Consider the following 21,022-nt stretch of genomic DNA (forward strand, 5'->3'; position numbering starts at 1 on the left):
GTGTAGGACCTCCTGTTTCTTGCCTCTGCGTAGTAAGTTTCTGACCTGCCTGGAGCTAGGCCTAACTTTGTGTCTGTCCTGCGCTGGCTGACCTTGTGGTAGGCGATGTCTTGGAGTTCACGCTCCCAGTATGCAGGGCCTAAGTGTCTCCTGGCTCTGTTACGTATCAGCACCTTAGCGATCCTGGGACTTGTAGTTCTCCAGGGATTCCGGTTATGCCTTACTGGGTCATAGAGATCCCGGTAAGCTCGGATCCGGTGTCCGGTGAATGCTTCGGGGTGAGCTGGTTAAGCTCCTCTGCCCCCTATGTACTAACTCTCCACTCGCCTTCGGCCTACTCGGGCTCTCACTAGGCTATACACACTAACGGCAACATGCCGCGCTTCACCGATCTTATGGCGCCAGCACACCTTAAGCTCTAACTGGGCTCCCTGAATCTAGCTAACAGTAGCCTCGTGCTCCACTTCTGAACTATTAACTGAGTTCTCTAGACTAGACTGAGCTCCACTGCAGACTGATCTCTCTTAGGCTTCTCTACTGCAAGAACTCTTCAGAGGAACTGAACTGCCTAGCTCCACCTTCCCTATTTATATCCCTAACGGGCTCCCTCTGCTGGTCTGAGGTGGAAGGTGGAGATGTGTGAATGTTTATGGGGGCCTCTTGTGGAGGATTCCATCAATGCACTCTTCTAGGATCTGTGATACCAAGCGCAGCAGGGCGTCACAGATGCTATTGACGATGAGGTTAGGTTGCGCCTTCCTGGACAGAGACGGAGTACTGGAAGCACGTCAACAACTGCATCCTCAAACACAACTCTGCTTCTGACCATAAGTCGTAGTGGCTCTTCAGGTCGCATAGGCTTTAAGCCTTACATAGTCTGGGTATTTTTTCAGATCGATAAGGATGACCCAACTCTTGTTATCTGTAATATTTGTCACCAAAAGCTAAGTAGAGGCCAAAAAATCCATAGTTTGAGTATTTCGTGCATGAACTGTCACATGGATATGAAGCATAAGTTGCAGTGGGAAGCTCACTGTGCTACAATGCGGCCTAGCGAGCCGTGCCAACCACCGTCTGCCCAATCTTGTGCATCCGCAGCCCCTTCATCCTCTGTGACAGGGGGGACAGCAGTCACACATGTTTTTGGATGCAGACCTGCCACCTCTTTACCCGCAACAGCCAGTGTGATTGGCAGGTCATCATTTTATTTGAAAGTGTGTTGAGCGCTCTCCGACATCGAGAGCACCACCTTTGGATCAAGGCAACCTAACTTTTCCGCCTGCATCTTCCTCACAGACCGGCAAGTTTGCCGGGGACACCCTACTCAACCCCGTCTAAGCACAACAGCCAGCCCTCGGTCCCTCAGATAAGGACAAGTAAAAGACCATTTCCTCCTAGCCATGACAAAGCTAAGAGGTTGAATTTCACCATCTGCAAGCTGTTGGCTACAGAAATGCTGCCTTTCCACCTGGTGGACACAAAGGATTTTCGAGACCTTATGTCCGTCGCAGTGCCCCAGTACCAGATGCCCAGTCGGCACTACCTCTCAAAGAAAGGTGTGCCTGCGCTCCACCAGCATGTCGCACACAACATCACCGCTTCTTTGAGAAACTCTGTGTGTGACAGGGTGCATTTCACCACAGACACTTGGGCGAGTAGGCATGGACAGGGGCGTTACATGTCGCTGACTGGGCACTGAGTAACTATGGTGACAGCAGGACAAGGGGCTGCTGTCCAAGTCTTGCCATCCCCACGAGTTGTACGTCAATCCTCTTTATCTAGAAGTTCCTCCACTGCTTCTGCCTCCTCAACCTCCTCTCAGTCCTCCACCTGCACCCAAAGCCTGTCTGGTAATGCCACCCGCTTTCTAATTGCGCAGAAGGAATCCTGCACACCTCCTTACTATGCTGGCAGCAGGGCTCAACGGCATCAGGCGGTGTTTACTTTGAAATGTCTGGGAAATGTGAGTCACACAGCTGAGAAGTTGTGGTCAGCTCTGGAGACCCAGTTTCAGGAATGGTTGTCTCCACTGGACCTTCAACCAGGGAAGGCCGTGTGCGACAATGCTGCAAACCTGGGTGCCGGCCTTTGCCGGGGCAATGTCACACACGTACCTTGTATGGCTCACGTGTTGAACCTGGATGTCCAGCAATTTTTAGCCCACTATCCCGGACTAGATGGCCTTCTGTAGAGGGCATGGTCGCTGTGTGCTCAATTCCGCCATTCGCATCCCACAGCTCAACGACTTACATCTCTACAGAAGTCGTTGGGCCTGCCAGTTCACCGGCTGAAATGCAATGTGCCGACATGGTGGAATTCAACTCTGCACATGATGCAGCGACTGTGGCAGCACCGACCAGCCCTGGTGCAATACATTCTGACGTATAGCCTGGGCCAACAAGATCCAGAGGTGGGGCAAATCACGCTGCAGGAGTGGTCTCAGATCAGCGACCTATGAAGTTGACACGCCCCCTGGGCCGTGGGGTGCCCGGAGCCGGCCGGTAGACGCTGGGGGTTGTAGTCACTGTGGCAGCTACCTGGTCCATGACCCAGGGCGGTCAATCCAAGGGTAATTTGTATATATGGGTTTTATAATATCCCACTACACCACCTGTGGAGTGTGGCCAATGGGGCCGCCGCTGCGGAACAGTCCTCTGAAGCTGGTGGTTTTGCAACAATGGTATTATTACTCCCCACAGGAAGAGTGTAGCTTCAGGGTAGTGTGGGTGGATGATGGTGGTTGTAGTGCAGGGAGTCAGTAAAGAACACAGAGTCTGTGTGATGCAGTCCCAAGATCTTTACTCAAAGTTGTTGCAGTCCAGATTACAGGTACCAGAGCAATCTCCCCCGTAGTGCTGTGCATACTCAGTGAGGGGCTCAGTCCACCCCCAGATAGCTCCGGAGTACTTAGCAGGACCCCCTTCTGTGTGTCCTTTCTCTGGCCTTCTCCCTGCACCTCACACCCAGTGACACTTCTATCCGGTATCCTTGGGCCTTGGCGGGCGACGTGTGTTCCGTCCCCTGGGTGCTATGTGGCTACCTTCTTAGTGAGACTGCTGTGGACTTTGGCCTGCAGTACATGAAATGCTGCAGCCTCCAGCTTCTAGTTGAGCCTTGCTGTTTCTCCGCTAGTTGAGGGACCGGTTCCCCTTATCGGGCCTGACCCCTCTACCTCCTGGTAGCAGCGGGCGTACTGGTGGCCTTCTGCATGGCCCGTACCCCTAGGGTCCCTTCGGTTCCTGGAGCCTTCCTGCTCCCACTCCTCTCTTCTCTCCTTCAGTCCTGGGCCTCCCAGGCTAGGCCCGCCTCTGGAAGAGAGCTCATGCAGAGCCTCTGCTCCTGTCACTTCTCCTCCTCTGACTGGCTTGCTCTTTCTAAGATGGCTTCCTATTTATACTCTCCCTGTCATGTGCTCTCCTAATCTCCTTTCTCCACCCACACCCACTACATAGGACCCTCCCACCAGCTAGGGACCTGGGACTGTGCTCTCCCTTAGGAGAAATCTCGCCCTACCCCCACAGCGGGTATGTGTTGGATGCAGGTGTTAGGGTCCCGAGCCATACTCCTTCCTTACCTGAGGGTAAGATACCACACCTCTGGGTGAGATGCAGCACCTCTGTGGCGACTGAACCCTCAGGGGAGCCACACACCCTTCTGCACAGTTTTGAAATGGCGACAAAGATGTTTAGTGCTGATGACGATGCCATTATCAGCATGACTATTCTTGTGATTTACATGCTGGAGCACATGTTAAACAGAATTCAGAGTCAGGTGGTGGGACAAGAGGAGGTGGAGGAAGTAGAGGAGGAGTCGTATGCGGAAGGGATAACATCTACAAGGTCCAGACGGACGGCAGCACCAAGGCGGCAGGCATGGGAGGGTGGGGGAGAGGGATTAACCAGGGTGCATGGTAGCAGCCAAACTGTTGAGGAAGTTGCAGGAGCCGAGGAAGAAGTGGAGGACGAACTGGCGATGGGCATGGAAGTCTTATCAGATGAGGGAGACCTTGATCACATTTTGTTGTGCGAGGTTGGGGGGAGAGGGCAGAGGAAGGAAGCATGATTCTTACCTCGCTACCAACACAACAAGGACTTGGTCCTCCTGGATGCGCAAGACACATGAGTGCCTTCTTGCTGCACTACCTGCAACATGACCCTCGGATTGTCAGAATTCGAAGTAATCCCGACTACTGGGTTGCCACAGTCTTAGATCCCTGGTACAAAAGTAAATTTGCCGAAATAATTGCTGCCATAGAAAGGGATTCACGCATGCAGGAGTATCAGCAGAGGCTGTTGCAGAATCTTACATGTTCTTTTCCACAAAACACCAGTGGTGCACATAGTGAATCTCACAATTCTAACTTGCAAACCGTGGGACTGTCAAGTCTTCATCACTCAAACCGTAACAGTAACACAGTATCTGTTGGTAACAGCAATTTTGTGGAATAATTTCACCACTTTTTTAGACCATCCTTTGCAAGGCCACAGGAGACAAGAAGTCTGACACATAGTCAACGACCTAGAGAGGATGGTACAGGAGTATCTCCAAGTAAACATCGAAACTATGACTGTGTCACTGGACCCTTCCTCATTTTGGGCTTCCAATCTGGAAAAATGGCCGGAGCTCGCAACTCACGCCTTGGAGATCTTGTCATGCCCTGCAGCCAGCGTTCTCTCTGAACGTGTGTTCAGCGCTGCTGGTGGTGTGCTGACAGATAAGCGAACGGGGCTGTCCACTGAGAATGTAGACAGACTCACGTTCATAAAGAAGAACAAATCATGGATCCGCAAGGACTTTTCTACCCCTGTGTCATCCTGGGGAGACTAAAAGCTTGAGGATTTGGTAAAATCATCTCACCAACCATTTTAAGCAACTCTGGGGCAATTGATGCCACTTAAGTGGTGTCTGTGCCACAATTTTTGGAAAAAATGGAGACTCTTTTTGGAGTCCCCTTGCTGTGTTTTACGTGACATTGGCATCATCAATTCCAGGTGGGTTGGGTCGCCTCCCCCCCTTTTAACTGTAAGAAACTACATACACTATGGCTTGGGGTAACACAGATGGATGAGTCTGAAGAGCTGTTTACTCAGAGGTCTGCTCCAAAGCTTCAGTGTCTGCTAGTCAGCGTAGAATTTTTAACTGCATCTAGCCAAGGCAATACTTTGGGAGTAGTAGCCCAGCTGTGAAGCAAGCTGCACCGCCTGTGTATCTAATAAGAATTTTTAAATGCATCTAGCCTAGGCAGACTGTGGGGACCCCCAACTAAACCCAGACGCTCATCCCCCCTACCGCCCCCCTTTCCTTGACAATACAATAATGTAATTCTTACAACTGGATGGGGGAGGATCGGTCACAGCTTTATTAACACTTTATACTCATTCCATTAGAAAAGCATTTTTTTTGTAAAATAATTCAGCTTGTTGCAGCATGCCCTGGGTCTCCACACCGGCAAGTTGGCCAATAAGTGTAACTCTCCAACATGTCCTTTCTATTTCCAGGCCACGGAGGATCCTGCGTTCTCATATGCAGGACTCTGACCCCCATCCATCACTCTTAACGCTTGTTCCACTCCGTCCTGGAGTCCTGAGACGAATATGTCCAGTCCAATATCCATTAAGTGTACACTGTCAGGCTGTATGAGGCCTGCTTTAACTCCTTCCAGTTGTCGGTGTTGTATCACTACACCGCCTCTGTCTCTTCTAAATTTTGCCATCCGAATATTTATTACCAGCTTTGTCCTTTCTGTGACCATACTATAGTTAGTTTTGTGAAAATTTCTCTGTAGCGCTCAGTTTCTAGTTTCATTATTGCCATTAGTTATGTGCTCTTGTGATGACCTAGGTCATTTCCCCCGGCCTGTATAACTAAGATACCAGACCTCTTGCCTCTCTCCCTACCTTGATTACCTCCATTAGAACCTGTGGCCGTAGCAGGTCTCTAATACCTCTCCAGTTGAAATATGCTATGAAACTCTAATTTCCTCCCACCTGGGCAGACTTTCGCCCATTTTTCTGCCCAATACATATACGAGTGGCGTATCACCCACACTGTTGGCTTAGCGTCACCTGTAAAAGAAACAAACCACGTTAGGATAACAAGTCCGGTCTTATGTATCTCGCCAAACACGTGGATTGCCATCTCCCTATCCTCTGAACTTCTGTTTCTGACAGTCCTGCTCTTGCTGCTCCCGTGGCCGCGCCTATGCGGAATGAGTGTGTCCCGTAATCTTTGGGGTGGTTCCCTGCCGATGTTATGCATTTATTAAATATAGCTTGGAACTGGTATCTTGATAATGGCGTTCCATCAATGTGTGATAGGAAGAAATTACTTTGTGATCTGATGGTTATATATGTTTTTACTATTGTTACCCGACTCTGTGTACCGTTTGTGGGTTGTAGAAGTAACCAAGTGCCCCTGCCCGCTGGAACCGTTTTCGATTGGCGTATGCGTAGACGTATTACATTATTGGCTATGACTACGTCCTGGTGTATTAAGCCTCCACTGGTGGTAATTTTAGATTGAGGGACTAATTCGCTTATGCATAGCGCCCCGAAGAAGGCGATCGCAAATGCAGTAGACAGTAGTGTTGCTTTAAATTGTGAGTGTCATGTTAATGGTGTTAGGGATATGATGTGAGAAATCAGTTTTAGTGACACGGGACGGGACGTCTACACTCCTGACTTGGCTGACCCCCTTTCCACCTTTTTATGGATTGTCTGATGATGAATCTCTTTGTCACATCTCCCCAATTCAGTAGTTGGAAGTGAAAGGCTACTCCAGTCAGACACCGCTGCGCTGACGCCCCTGATATGCCCCTCATCATTAGCTGGTGGAAAAATTCTATGGTGATTTGTAATCTGGCTTGTTCACATTGGTCAACCCGTCTGCCTGCTGCTAGTCATGTCCGCTCTTCCCATACCTTACCGTATGGTTTCCATGTCGACGGGGCAACTGACGCTCTGATTAATGGCATCTACTATTCGCTACTAGATCGCATAGGGAGGGTGGGCAACTGTTGCCCGATGGGTGGGCGTTTGGGAGGATCTCTGTTAAAATCTGCCAATTGAATTGTGATAAAGCGTTAGCAGCAGCTTTAGACCCCTCAGCATCGTGGCTAGCGCGGACCCATACATTGTTTTTTAGGCACAGGAATGCTAGCCGGCATAGTAGGCCTAGCACTGGGAGAGATGGTGATGCCATCTTATTAATGCAGTGCGCTAGGCTGGTGTTTTTTGTTATGAAGCGTAAATTTTTGTTAGCCAGGCGCGTGCCCCATATTTCTGTTGCTACCACTATTGGGAAGAAAAATTATTTTCCGGTCAATATGCCGCTAAAAATTATTATTAATTTCAAAGCTGGTGGAGCTTAGTATAGATGGCCTAATACAATGAGTACGACACACTGCTACTAAGCCCAAAATTAATTTCCGGGTTTGATGCAGCTAAAAATTATTATTAATTTCAAAGCTGGTGGAGCTTGGTATAGATGGCCTAATACAATGAGTACCACACACTGCTAATAAGCCCAAAATTATTTTCCGGGCTAGATGCAGCTAAAAATTATTATTAATTTCAAAGCTGGTGGAGCTTGGTATAGATGGCCTAATACAATGAGTACCACACACTGCTAATATGCCCAAAATTATTTTACAGGCAAGATATAACTAAAAATTATTACTAATTTCAAAGCTGGTGGAGCTTTTTATAGATGGCCTAATACAATGAGTACCACACACTGCTACTAAGCCCAAAATTATTTTCCGGGCAAGATGCAGCTAAAAATTATTATTAATTTGCAACCTAGTGGAGGTTAGTATAGATGGACTAATAGAACAAGTCCCACACACTGCTTCAAGCCCAAGCCCAAATATTTTTTCAGAGCAAGATGCAGATAAAAATTATTTTGAATTTGCAACCTGGTGGAGGTTAGTATAGATAGACTAATAGAACAAGTCCCACACACTGCTGCAAGCCATAGCCCAAATATTTTTTCAGAGCTAGATGCAGATAAAAATTATTTTGAATTTGCAACCAGGTTGAGGTTAGTGTAGATGGACTAATCGATCAAGTCCCACACACTGGTACAAGCCCAAGCCTAAATATTTTTTCAGAGCTAGATGCAGATAAAAATTAATTTGAATTTGCAACCTGGTGGAGGTTAGTATAGATGCACTAATAGAACAAGTCCCACACACTGCTACATGCCGAAGCCCAAATATTTTTTCAGAGCTAGATGCAGATAAAAATTATTTTGAATTTGCAACCTGGTGGAGGTTAGTATAGAAGGACTAATAGAACAAGTCCCACACACTGCTACAAGCCCAAGCCCAAATATTTTTTCAGAGCTAGATGCAGATAAAAATTATTTTGAATTTGCAATCTGGTGGAGGTTAGTATGGATGGACTAATAGAACAAGTCCCACACACTGCTACAAGCCCAAGCCCAAAAATTTTTCAGAGCTAGATGCAGATAAAAATTATTTTTAATTTGATACCTGGTGGAGGTTAGTATAGATGGATAAATAGAACAAGTCCCACACACTGCTACAAGCCCAAGCCCAAATATATTTTCAGAGCTAGATGCAGATAAAAATTATTTTGAATTTGCAACCTGGTGGAGGTTAGTATAGATGGACTAATAGAACAAGTCCCACACACTGCTACAAGCCGAAGCCCAAATATTTTTTCAGAGCTAGATGCAGATAAAAATTATTTTGAATTTGCATCCTGGTGGTGGTTGGTATAGATGGACAAATAGAATGATGCTATGCCCAAAAGGTTTTACTTCACTAGGTGCAGTAAAAAAAAATGTATTCTATACACAGGTGGTTTAGCATGCAACACAGACAGGCTACTCCTCTTACTAACACACACTGCAAGAGGCCAAAAAGGATTTGCTTTGCTAGATTTAGCCAAATGCTGTGAAAAAAACTTGCACAGCACAGGCACAGACCTGCTTTGCAAAAAGTGATAGGAACTGATGTAACCTAGCCCTCAAAATGACTACAATTACAATTAGTCTTTACTCCCAACCTATCTATTTAAGAGCACAGACCTGCCTGATAAAAGTGATAGGAACTGATGTAACCTAGCCCTCAAAAGGACTGCAATTACAATTAGTCTTTACTCCCAACCTATCTATTTAAGAGCACGGACCTGCCTGATAAAAGTCGTAGGAAATGCTGTAACCTAGTCCTCAAAAGGACTGCAATCACAATTATTCCCTACTCCCAAGCTATCTGTAGATTTGTGCGAAAATTGGCTTGAAATGAACACTGAAAGTATAGCGCACACAGCAACAGCGGTGCTGTCTAACACGCAGCTGCAGCAGTGAGAAAATGGTGGCGACGGGGAAATTGGCTTGGGTCTTATAGGGCAAGGACATGTGACATACACTGTCAATGACACATGCTTGTGTGAAAAAAAGCAGTTCGCGCCTTGTGTGCACTGCTGATAGGCTGACAGATTGCACCTCCCCACTGTAAATGCGGGAAAGAGAAAAAAAAATGGATATCTTCATTATTTCTGCAGAGATCCATCCCCTGCCCCTCCCCCCACCCCGCTGTACACTCAAACTGCGTATTAACATTAATTTTCAGCATTACTGAGAAAGAATCCAGTTATGATTTTGGTGCACGAACAGTTATCGAACATAACCTCGAACAGCCAAATTTTTTTCAAATTGTTCGTGTTCGCCGAACGTCTCGAACACCGCCCAAAACAGCTCGAATTTGAGATTGTCGAACAGTTCGAGTCGAACACCGCTCATCTCTAATCTACCACTATATGGTCACGGTATGTTGGTAATATCAATTCTTGTCTTTGTGTAATGGTTTTCCATATACGCACAATCATTGTCTAAAATATGTAGTTATTTGGATAGGGGCCCACTCAGAAGATTTGCATTGCCTGACCTGAATACCTAGCTACACCTCTGACTAGCTATTTACATTGTCAAAGTCACAGCTCTTAGCCATTTAAATGCAGCTATCAATCTCTGACAGGCATTTCAATGTCTCTCTCCAACCATGCACAACAAATTTGTAGACTACCGATGGGTTGCCATTGCCTGCTGAAGACCCCCATTGCTGCCTTCTTGGTATTCCGGTGAAGCTCTTATTTGGTATCAATGGAATCTGAACAAATATAGAAATAAATCTAGTAGCATACAAGTAAAAATGTTATTAAAAAAATATACACATAAAATTAAGGAAATCTTTTTTTGTAAGATTTCTGAATGAAAAAAAGAGAATACCATTAATTAATATCACAAAAAGAAAGCTATGCTTCTTCTGGAAAAAAAAATTAGACTTGTTTTTTTGTTTGTTTTTTACTTTTTTAGTTTTCAGAAGAAACAGAGATTTTTCTCAGTGGTATAAATGGTATATGTGTGTGTACAGTACAGACCAAAGGTTTGGACACACCTCATTTAAAGATTTTTCTATATTTTCATGACTATGAAAATTGAACATTCACACTGAAGGCATCAAAACTATGAATTAACACATGTGGAATTATATACTTAACAAAAAAGTGTGAAACAACTGAAAATATGTCTTATATTCTAGGTTCTTCAAAGTAGCCACATTTTGCTTTGATGACTGCTTTGCACACTCTTGGCATTCTCTTGATGACCTTCAAGAGGTAGTCTGTACTGTATATATATATATATATATATATATATATATATATATACTAGATGGTGGCCCGATTCTAACGCATCGGGTATTCTAGAATATGTATGACGCCGACCGGGCGCAATTAGCAGAGCGGTGTTTAAATTTGGGGCCAAAATCGCTGATTGGTCCCGGCCGGCAACCGCGACCAATCAGCAAAGCGGAGTTTAAATTTGGCGGCAATATCGGTGAATGGTCGAGGGCGGCGGCCGCGACCAATCAGCGAACCATGCTAGTGAGGACTGGAGAGCGTGTTTAAAATTGGCGCCAAAATCGCTGATTAGTCGCGACCGCGACCAATCAGCAAAGTGGTCTTAAATTTGGCGGCAATAATGCTGATTGGTCGCGACCTGCAAACGCGACCAATCAGCAGAGCGTTGTTTAAATTTGGCGCCAATCTCGCTGATTAGTCACGGCCGGCCGGCGGCCGCAACCAATCAGTAGAGCGTTGTTTAAATCTGGCACCAATCTCGCTGATTGGTCGCGGCTGGCAGCCGCGACCAATCAGCAGAGCGGTGTTTAAATTTGGCGCCAATCCTGTTGATTGGTCGCAGTCGGCCAGTGGCCGCGACCAATCAGCAGAGTGTTGTTAAAATTTGGCGCCAATCTCGCTGCCTGGTCGCGGTTGGCCGGCAGTCGCGAACTTATCAGCAGAGCGGGGTTTAAATTTGGCGCCAATCTCGCTGATTGGTCGTGGCCGGAGACCTCGACCAATCAGCAGAGCGTTATTGAAATTTGGCGCCAATCAGCAGAGCGGGGTTTAAATTTGGCGCCAATACTGCTGATTGGTCGCGGCTGGCAACTGCGACCAATCAGCAGAGCGGTGTTTAAATGTTGTGCAAATGGAATAGATAAATAGATAATAGATGGAAATTATTGGCAATTCTCAAGACACCCTCAATAAAGGAGTGGTTCTGCTGGTGGGGACCATAGAATCATAGAATCATAGAATGGTAGAGTTGGAAGGGACCTCCTGGGTCATCTGGTCCAACCCCCTGCTCAAAGCAGGATTCACTAGATCATCTCAGACAGATGTCTGTCCAGCCTCTGTTTGAAGACGTCCATTGAAGGGGAACTCACCACCTCTCGTGGCAGCCTGTTCCACTCATTAATCACCCTAACTGTCAAAAAGTTTTTTCTAATATCTAATCTGTGTCTCCTCCCATTTAGTTTCATCCCATTGCTTCTAGTCTTTCCTTGTGCAAATGAGAATAAATATGATCCTTCTACAATGTGACAGCCCTTGACATATTTGTAGACAGCTATTAAGTCTCCTCTCAGTCTTCTTTTTTGCAAGCTAAACATTCCCAAATACTGCAACCGTTTCTCATAGGACATGGTTTGCAGACCAGTCACCATTCTGGTCGCTCTTCTCTGAACTTGCTCCAGTTTGTCTATGTCTTTTTTAAAATGTGGTGCCCAAGACCACATCTCAAGTGCCAATGCTTTCTGGCTGATGTTTTGGTTACTTTTGAATGTTGGTTGTGCTTTCACACTCATGGTAGCATGAGACGGACTCTACAACCCACAGAAGTTGCTCAGGTAGTGCAGCTCATCCAGGATGGCACATCAATGCGAGCTGTGGCAAGAATGTTTGCTGTGTCTGTCAGCGTACTGTCTAGAGGCTGAAGGCGCTACCAGGAGACAGGCCAGTACACCAGGAGACATGGAGGGGGCCGTAGGAGGGCAACAACCAAGCAGCAGGACCGCTACCTCCGCCTTTGTGCAAGGAGGAACAGGAGGAGCACTGCCAGAGCCCTGAAAAATGACCTCCAGCAGGCCACAAATGTGCATGTGTCAGCACAAAGGGTTATAAACTGACTCCATGAGGGTGGTATGAGGGCCCGACGTCCACAGATGGAAGTTGTGCTCACAGCCCAACACCGTGCAGGACGCTTGGCTTTTGCCATAGAACACCAGGATTGTCAAAGTCGCTACTGGCGCCCTGTGCTCTTCACAGATGAAAGCAGGTTCACACTGAGCGATCTACTGCCTGCAACATCCTTCAGCATGACCGGTTTGGCAGTAGGTCAGTAATGGTGTGGGGTGGCATTTCTTTGGAGGGCCACACAGCCCTCCATGTGCTCGCCAGAGATGAGATCCTCAGACCCCTTGTGAGACCATATGCTGGTGCGGTTGACCCTGCGTTCCTCCTAATGCAGGACAATGCCAGACCTCATGTGGCTGGAGTGTGTCAGCAGCTCCTGCAAGATGAAGGCATTGAAGCTATGGACTGGCCTACCTGTTCCCCAGACCTGAATCCAATTGAGCACATGTGGGACATCATGTCTCGCTCCATCCACCAACGTCACGTTGCACCACAGACTGTCCAGGAGTTGGCGGATGATTTAGTCCAGGTCTGGGAGGAGATCCCACAGGAGACCATCCGCAACCTCATCAGGAGCATGCCCAGGCATTGTAGGGAGGTCATACAGGCACGTGGAGGCCACACACAATACTGAGCCTCATTTTCACTTTTTTTAAGGACATTGCATCAAAGTTGGATTAGCCTGCAGTGTGTTTTTCCACTTTAATTTTGGGGGGTGACTCCAAATCCAGGCCTCCAATGGTTAATAAATTTGATTTTTATTGATGATTTTTGTGTCATTTTGTTGTCAGCACATTCAACTTTGTACAGAACAAAGTATTCAATGAGAATATTTCATTCATTCAGATCTAGGATGTGTTATTTGAGTGTTCCCTTTATTTTTTTGAGCAGTGTATATATTGTGGTAGAGCAGCTTGTTCGACTGTACATGGAGGTAGACACGGAACACTGTCTCTTTAAGTTTCGGATTGGTTTATTAAAAAAAAGACATAAACCAATCTAGAGCTCATAAAGTACATACATCCCATCAGGCCACTCAGAGTTAACCACACACGGTTCAAGTTTAGCACAACAAATGCAAAATCCTCTCTCTCTGGAGCCAACTTCTCCAGATACTGAACATCTGATAGCTTAACAGGCTGGCTATTTACAGCCCAGACCACACCCTGGGGTGGAGATATGATGGATGACCAACCACTCGCTCTATAGACAAAAAACTAGCCAATTTAAATATGGCTGATTAACCCTGTCTGCACCTACCATTTCAGGAGAAGACTTCCAGGTTTCACATCACTCAAAATAATAGCCTCAGTGAAACATATCTCCCCTCCAGCACTCTGCAAGTGATTTTGTCACAATATATGTGTTAAGGGGACGGTTGCAAACAACTTTATTAAATAATATAAGACCAAAAAAGGGGGAGGAATAGGGTAAAGGGGATGTCTATAGTATACAGAGTAAAGACCACATTCCAAAGGAAAAACCAGCCGGAGAGTGAGCTATTGAACAATATATACGTTTTTATTAATTAATCATATCAACAAAAAAGATAATCTCTAGTTGAAGGTTACAATAAATAAACTTGGTGATGTGAGAAGCAGAACTAGGGCAGATGGAAAAATGCCAAGAGAAGGGAGACCAAATCCCTGTCCGCAGAATCAAACACACCCACAAGTCCAAATTGATCACATGTGTGTAAGACAAATATGTTCAGCTAGTAGATGAACATACAAATATGCCTTATATATAGGTCAGTTAAAGTATGTGTAATAAAGTAATCCTATGCAAGGTAATACACCAGTAGTCATTCACAATATCTGGCAATAGGAGTAAGTGGCAGTGAATACTATAAATCCCATTAAGCCATATAATGTATAACCTAAATATCTCTAAAGAAAATAGAGAAGTTTAGGGATGACACATAGTGTACACATGTGAATAGTCAAGGTATATGTTGAGTACATTATGTTAACAGTAATATTCATTACCTTGAGACATATTGGGCATGTCGGTGTGCGGGTCTCGGTAGCAGGGAGCTGGCAGCGCGCCTCGACGCGCGTTTCACCTACGTGGCTTCGTCAGGAGGCGTGGCTTAACAGTGTGATAATGGGTGTTTAAATATGACTCGATGTGAAAGGCTGGCCTTTAGGCGTGCGGTATTGCCCAAAGTCACGCCCCTCCAGGCAATCCGGCGGGCTACGAGCTTCCCGTGTGACGGTGCGGAAGTACGCGCCGCTCACTCGTCATCACGGCAACGCAGTAATGCCGGAAATGCCAGTGGTATCCGAGGTAGCGGGCAAAGGGCACATATCGCAGAGCGTTAGATATCAATCGCAGACGCACCCTGGAGCAGGCACGCCGGCAACAGGCGGGTGGCCAGTCCGCCCATGTCAGTGGAGCTCCAGGGTGGTCTGCGAGTGAATAAACGGAGTAGGATAGAATAAAATAATATAAAGTCTGTATGTATCAGCAGGGGTGTATAGGGGAGATTATATGTTCTCTGCAGAACTATCATAAGCGTGTATCACAATGGACCATCGCCCCCAACTATAACAATATCAATAGAATAATGCAAAAAGAATAATACATTGGGTCAATGCAGTGTACTAAATATAAGGATGAAGGTAACATAGACACAATAAGCATTAAATATATTATAAAATTACATTCATAATTGAAAAGTTATAATTTTATACAGTTACATTCGTAATTGAATTAAGATAGTATTCAGCCCCTGACAGACTGACAGAACGTGCCCACATCTCTGATACATGTGGTGCTGACCACCCGCATATATTGCACGCTCCCGTATAAACAACTGATATAATATAATGTGTTGATATCCGTCAGGATATATAGTCTTTGGCGGCATGAGTCGTAGGATCAGCATAATAGAGACCATGTAGATTGATGTGGACATCCAGACCGGCATACTTCCGTCAATAGAGTTACGCACATTGAAATAAGGCAAACAAAGCAGTTAGAAATAAAAATATTATACAAAGTAAAATCTACTGTTAAAAATAAAAATAATAAGGACACTGATTCTATTTAAGCCAAAAAAGGCTTGAAGCTAACATTTTCGTTAAGACCTTTGGGGGCAACTGTATCCAAAATTGTGATCCAGCGTGTTTCTTTTTGCAGTAGTTTCTGTTTAACATTACCACCTCTAATGCCAAGCGAAATGTGGTCGATGCCACAGACTATTGTAACTTTAGGATTGCATTTGTGAGCCGTATAATAATGCTTAGGGATAGTTTTGAGTGACTCCGGTTCTAGACATGTAATCGCGTTTTTTATATCCCGGATATGTTCTTGAATGCGGATTTTAAGCAGTCTTGTGGTCGTTCCCACATAAATCAATCCGCAGGGGCAGGTAAGGTGATATATCACAGATTCGCTGTCGCAAGATATGTGATGTATAATTTTAAAAGATTTGTCATGACTTGAGTTCCAAAATTCTGTAGTCTTTGGAATGAATTTACAGATAGAACATCTACTGCAAGAGAAACTACCCCATGGTGGCCCTTTGCTGCCAAAGATAAAGTGATTGCCAGGAGGTATATAGTGACTTCTTGAGAGTAGATCACCCAGTGTCTTTGATCTACGCCAAGAAATGCATGGTTGAGATGCCAGATGTTTGCGTAAATCCCTATCCGTAAGGAGGATTGACCAATATTTAGATAGGGTATCTTTGACCTTTCTCCAATTAGCATTAAATGTTGAGACGAATCTCGGATTTCCATCCGCTTGATTAAGTCTATATGTGTTGTGTGACCTGGAGGATGAATCAAGAAGGGCCTGTCTAGAGGTGGAACAGGCTCTAGCCAGGCCCCTATCGATATCACGCTGTCTATAGCCTCTGCTCCGAAATCTCCCGGCCAGCTCATTTGCTTGATCTTTAAACCCGTCATCGCTTGAGCAGATCCTGCGTGCCCTCAAGAACTGCCCAATCGGTATGGAGCTCTTGAGTTTAGGGGGATGGGAGGAGGAAAAATGAAGAAGCTAATTGGTTGATGTTTCTTTGCGAAAAATGTTCGTACCTAATGTACCATCCGAGTTCTTTGAAATAAATAGATCCAGAAAATCGATCTGTTGCTGGCTGTATTTCCAAGTCAGTTTTATATTAAGGTCATTGGCGTTCAAATTGCCAAGAAACATTTCCAACTGCGACGTGGAGCCCTGCCATATAAAGAGAACATCATCTATATAGCGTGACCAGAGGGCAACCCCGTCGTGTCCTGGGGTGTTAAGGACAACCTCCCTCTCCCACAGGCCCAGGAACAGATTTGCATATGAGGGCGCACAAGCCGCCCCCATTGCAGTCCCCTGGAGCTGTAGGAAGGGGCGGTCCTTAAATACAAAATAATTGTGTGTTAGGATGAATCTCAATAGTTTTAAAATAAATTCAATAAGTTCAATCTCCAAGTTGATCATATAAAGAAAAAATTTTGCAGCTTTTATACCCTGGTCATGCTGTATAGACGTATAGAGGGACTCCAGGTCGCAGGTTACTAGCCACATATCCTCATCAAGTGTGACACCATCGAGTCTTCTCAAGACATCCGTGGTATCCCTGACGAAGGATGGAAGGGTCTCAACGCATTGCTGCAGGTAGAAATCGATGAATCGACAGGCAGGTCCACAAAGACCCCCGATTCCCGAGACGATGGGTCTGCCCAGAGATGTGGACACGTTCTGTCAGTCTGTCAGGGGCTGAATACTATCTTAATTCAATTATGAATGTAACTGTATAAAATTATAACTTTTCAATTATGAATGTAATTTTATAATATATTTAATGCTTATTGTGTCTATGTTACCTTCATCCTTATATTTAGTACACTGCATTGACCCAATGTATTATTCTTTTTGCATTATTCTATTGATATTGTTATAGTTGGGGGCGATGGTCCATTGTGATACACGCTTATGATAGTTCTGCAGAGTACATACAATCTCCCCTATACACCCCTGCTGATGCATACAGACTTTATATTATTTTATTCTATCCTACTCCGTTTATTCACTCGCAGACCACCCTGGAGCTCCACTGACATGGGCAGACTGGCCACCCGCCTGTTGCCGGCGTGCCTGCTCCAGGGTGCGTCTGCGATTGATATCTAACGCTCTGCGATATGTGCCCTTTGCCCGCTACCTCCGATACCACTGGCATTTCCGGCATTACTGCGTTGCCGTGACGACGAGTGAGCGGCGCGTACTTCCGCCCCGTCACACGGGAAGCTCGTAGCCCGCCGGATTGCCTGGAGGGGCGTGACTTTGGGCAATACCGCACGCCTAAAGGCCAGCCTTTCACATCGAGTCATATTTAAACACCCATTATCACACTGTTAAGCCACGCCTCCTGACGAAGCCACGTAGGTGAAACGCGCGTCGAGGCGCGCTGCCAGCTCCCTGCTACCGGGACCCGCACACCGACATGCCCAATATGTCTCAAGGTAATGAATATTACTGTTAACATAATGTACTCAACATATACCTTGACTATTCACATGTGTACACTATGTGTCATCCCTAAACTTCTCTATTGTCTTTAGAGATATTTAGGTTATACATTATATGGCTTAATGGGATTTATAGTATTCACTGCCACTTACTCCTATTGCCAGATATTGTGAATGACTACTGGTGTATTACCTTGCATAGGATTACTTTATTACACATACTTTAACAGACCTATATATAAGGCATATTTGTATGTTCATCTACTAGCTGAACATATTTGTCTTACACACATGTGATCAATTTGGACTTGTGGGTGTGTTTGATTCTGCGGACAGGGATTTGGTCTCCCTTCTCTTGGCATTTCTCCATCTGCCCTAGTTATGCTTCTCACATGACCACGTTTATTTATTGTAACCTTCAACTAGAGATTATCTTTTTTGTTGATATGATTAATTAAAAAAAACGTATATATTGTTCAATAGCTCACTCTCCGGCTGGTTTTTCCTTTGGAATGTGGTCTTTACTCTGTATACTATAGACATCCCCTTTACCCTATTCCTCCCGCTTTTTTGTTCTTATATTCTCAATAGGAGTTTATTCTTAATAGGCATTGAACTTTATTAAATAATGGAAAGCAACCGAACCCGTGGTCCGCGATACAGCCTGGAGGACTGCGGCCGAACACCTTCTGGGTAAGAAGGTAAACCAACCAACTGAAATAACAATCCCTTCTGTGTTACTGCACACCGGAACGGGAATAGGGTTTTGGACTATCTCCGTTAACTGCACGAGAGATGGACGACAAATAATGTATCCGTAGCCCTGTTTACTGCACAGGGACTACGCAGCAGGTGCTAGGATGCGTGTGTGATTAACGCCGGCATATGCGTGCTCCCAGCCGGCGTGCTACCGGACTGAGGAGTATCTCTCCACGTGGCTTACAGGCGGTGCCGGGAATACGGCGTCTGCAGACTGCTCGGGGTGTATGGCGACCCCTTTGTCAGAGCCAGACTGTCAGACGAAGTTACCTGCCTCCCTCCATCTAAGGCTGCCTTGTCCCCGCTAAACCTGCCTGACAGAAGCTAAAGCACTCCTGGAGCACAAACGACCAAGCGTCCACACAATAACACCATCATAGCTCAATGATCAGAGCGCGTCGCCATGTTTGTGGGTGGGCTTTTTAAAGATTAAGCCCTGCCCACCGTCGCATTATTGGTGACGTCACCCGCGACCTATCAGGCGGTGCCAGGTCACTGGATCAGCTGACTCCCAAACCACCAATCACGGTCCGCCATGTGACGGGTGTGCTCAGTGCAGTGAATCCTGGACTTAGGCTGTAGCAGCCCTGTTTCCCTCCGCAACCTACGCTGAATGTTGCTAGGAACAAAGACCCAAGAGACAACATGTACATCTTGTGCACCAGTTAGGCATTGGGACCAACAACAATGCTGAGCAGCATCAGCCCTGGCTGGACTGGAATGGGAAACCACAGAATCCACTGATGGCTCTGAACCCATTTTGGATCCAGCAAACGCCCAACACCTCCCAATATGCAGTTGTGCTCAAAAGTTTACATACCCAGGCAGAGTTTTTCCTTTTTTGGCCTTGTTCAAGAGAATAAGAATGATAACAAAAAACTTTTTCTCCACTCATGGTTATTGTTTGGGTGAAGCCATTTATTGTCAAACTACTGTGTTTTCTCTTTTTAAATCTTAATAACAACAAAAAACATCCAAATGACCCTGATCAAAAGTTCACATACCCTGATGATTGTGGCTTGTTAACATGCACAGAATTTGACACAAATGTTTTTGAATAGCTACTAAAGGTAACATCCTCACCTGTGACCTGTTTGCTTGTAATCAGAGTGTGTGCATAAAAGCTGAGTGAGTTTCTGGGATCCAGGCTGACTCTTGCATCTTTCATCCAGCCACTGGCATTTCTTGATTGTGAGTCATGGGGAAAACAAAAGAATTGTCAACGGATCTACAGGAAAAGGTAGTTGACCTGTATAACACAGTAAAGGGATACAAAAAAATATCCAAGGAATTGATAATGCCAGTCAGCATTGTTCAAACTGTGATTAACAAATGGAAAATCAGGGGCTCTGTAAAAACCAAACCACGGTCAGGCAGACCAACAATAATTTTGGCTACAACTACCAGGAAAATTGTTCGGGATGCAAAGCAAAACCCACAAATAACATCAGCTGAAATTCAGTACTCTCTGAAAACTAGCGGTGTGGCTGTATCCAAGTGTCGGATCAAACTCACCAATGCAAGTCTTTGGGTCCATGAAGAAAAAAAATCACACAGCACTCAGATGTATTCCCTGTTAGAACCCTCCTGTTAGTTTTTCTTCTATTTTGTTGGTCACATGACTTTCTGCCTATATAATGCAGCTCCGCCCTTCTGGCCTTGCTGGACTTCAGTGTTACATTTACTCTTAAGCTAGCCAGGTGCCTTGTACTTAACTCTGTAGTTTGCTTGGTCCTTGGACCACTAGTACTTTTTGTTTGTTTGTCTTTGCTCTGCTACAATTTCTGCTAGGAGGTGTCCAAGTATATCCCAGTCCTTAGTTCTTGTAGGGACTCCTTCCTTATATCTATAGGTCTGCGTTCAGACTAGCCGAGGACTTAGGCGGGTCTGTTCTCAAGGAACAGGTCCCCCGCTACATCGTAGGGAATCAGCTTAGTCCTATTGTAGGGACAGTTTTCCTATCTTTCCTTAGTGCTTGTAGCAGTTCATAACAGTAAGTCCAGCCAAAAAATAAAACACTCTAAGGAAAGAAATCCAGATATCAGCATGGTGTCGGTTAAGGAGTTGGCTCAACGCCTGCAGGGACTGTCTTTGGATGTGGCCGAGCTCCAGCAACACATGAGTAGCTGTCCTGGAGCGCATTTGGTCGAACCGAAGGTAGGACTGCCAGATTTTTTTTATGGTAAACAGCAAGATTTTTTTTCCTTTGAAAACGCTTGTTTACTATATTTTCGTTTAAGACCCAGATCCTCGGGGAATGAATCACAGCACATTGGATTTATAATGTCACATGGG

The sequence above is a fragment of the Phyllobates terribilis genome, unplaced genomic scaffold (genome assembly GCF_046119375.1).
Source record: "Phyllobates terribilis strain yellow unplaced genomic scaffold, ASM4611937v1 Scaffold_8__6_contigs__length_399053987, whole genome shotgun sequence".
NCBI classification, from domain to species: domain Eukaryota; kingdom Metazoa; phylum Chordata; class Amphibia; order Anura; family Dendrobatidae; genus Phyllobates; species Phyllobates terribilis.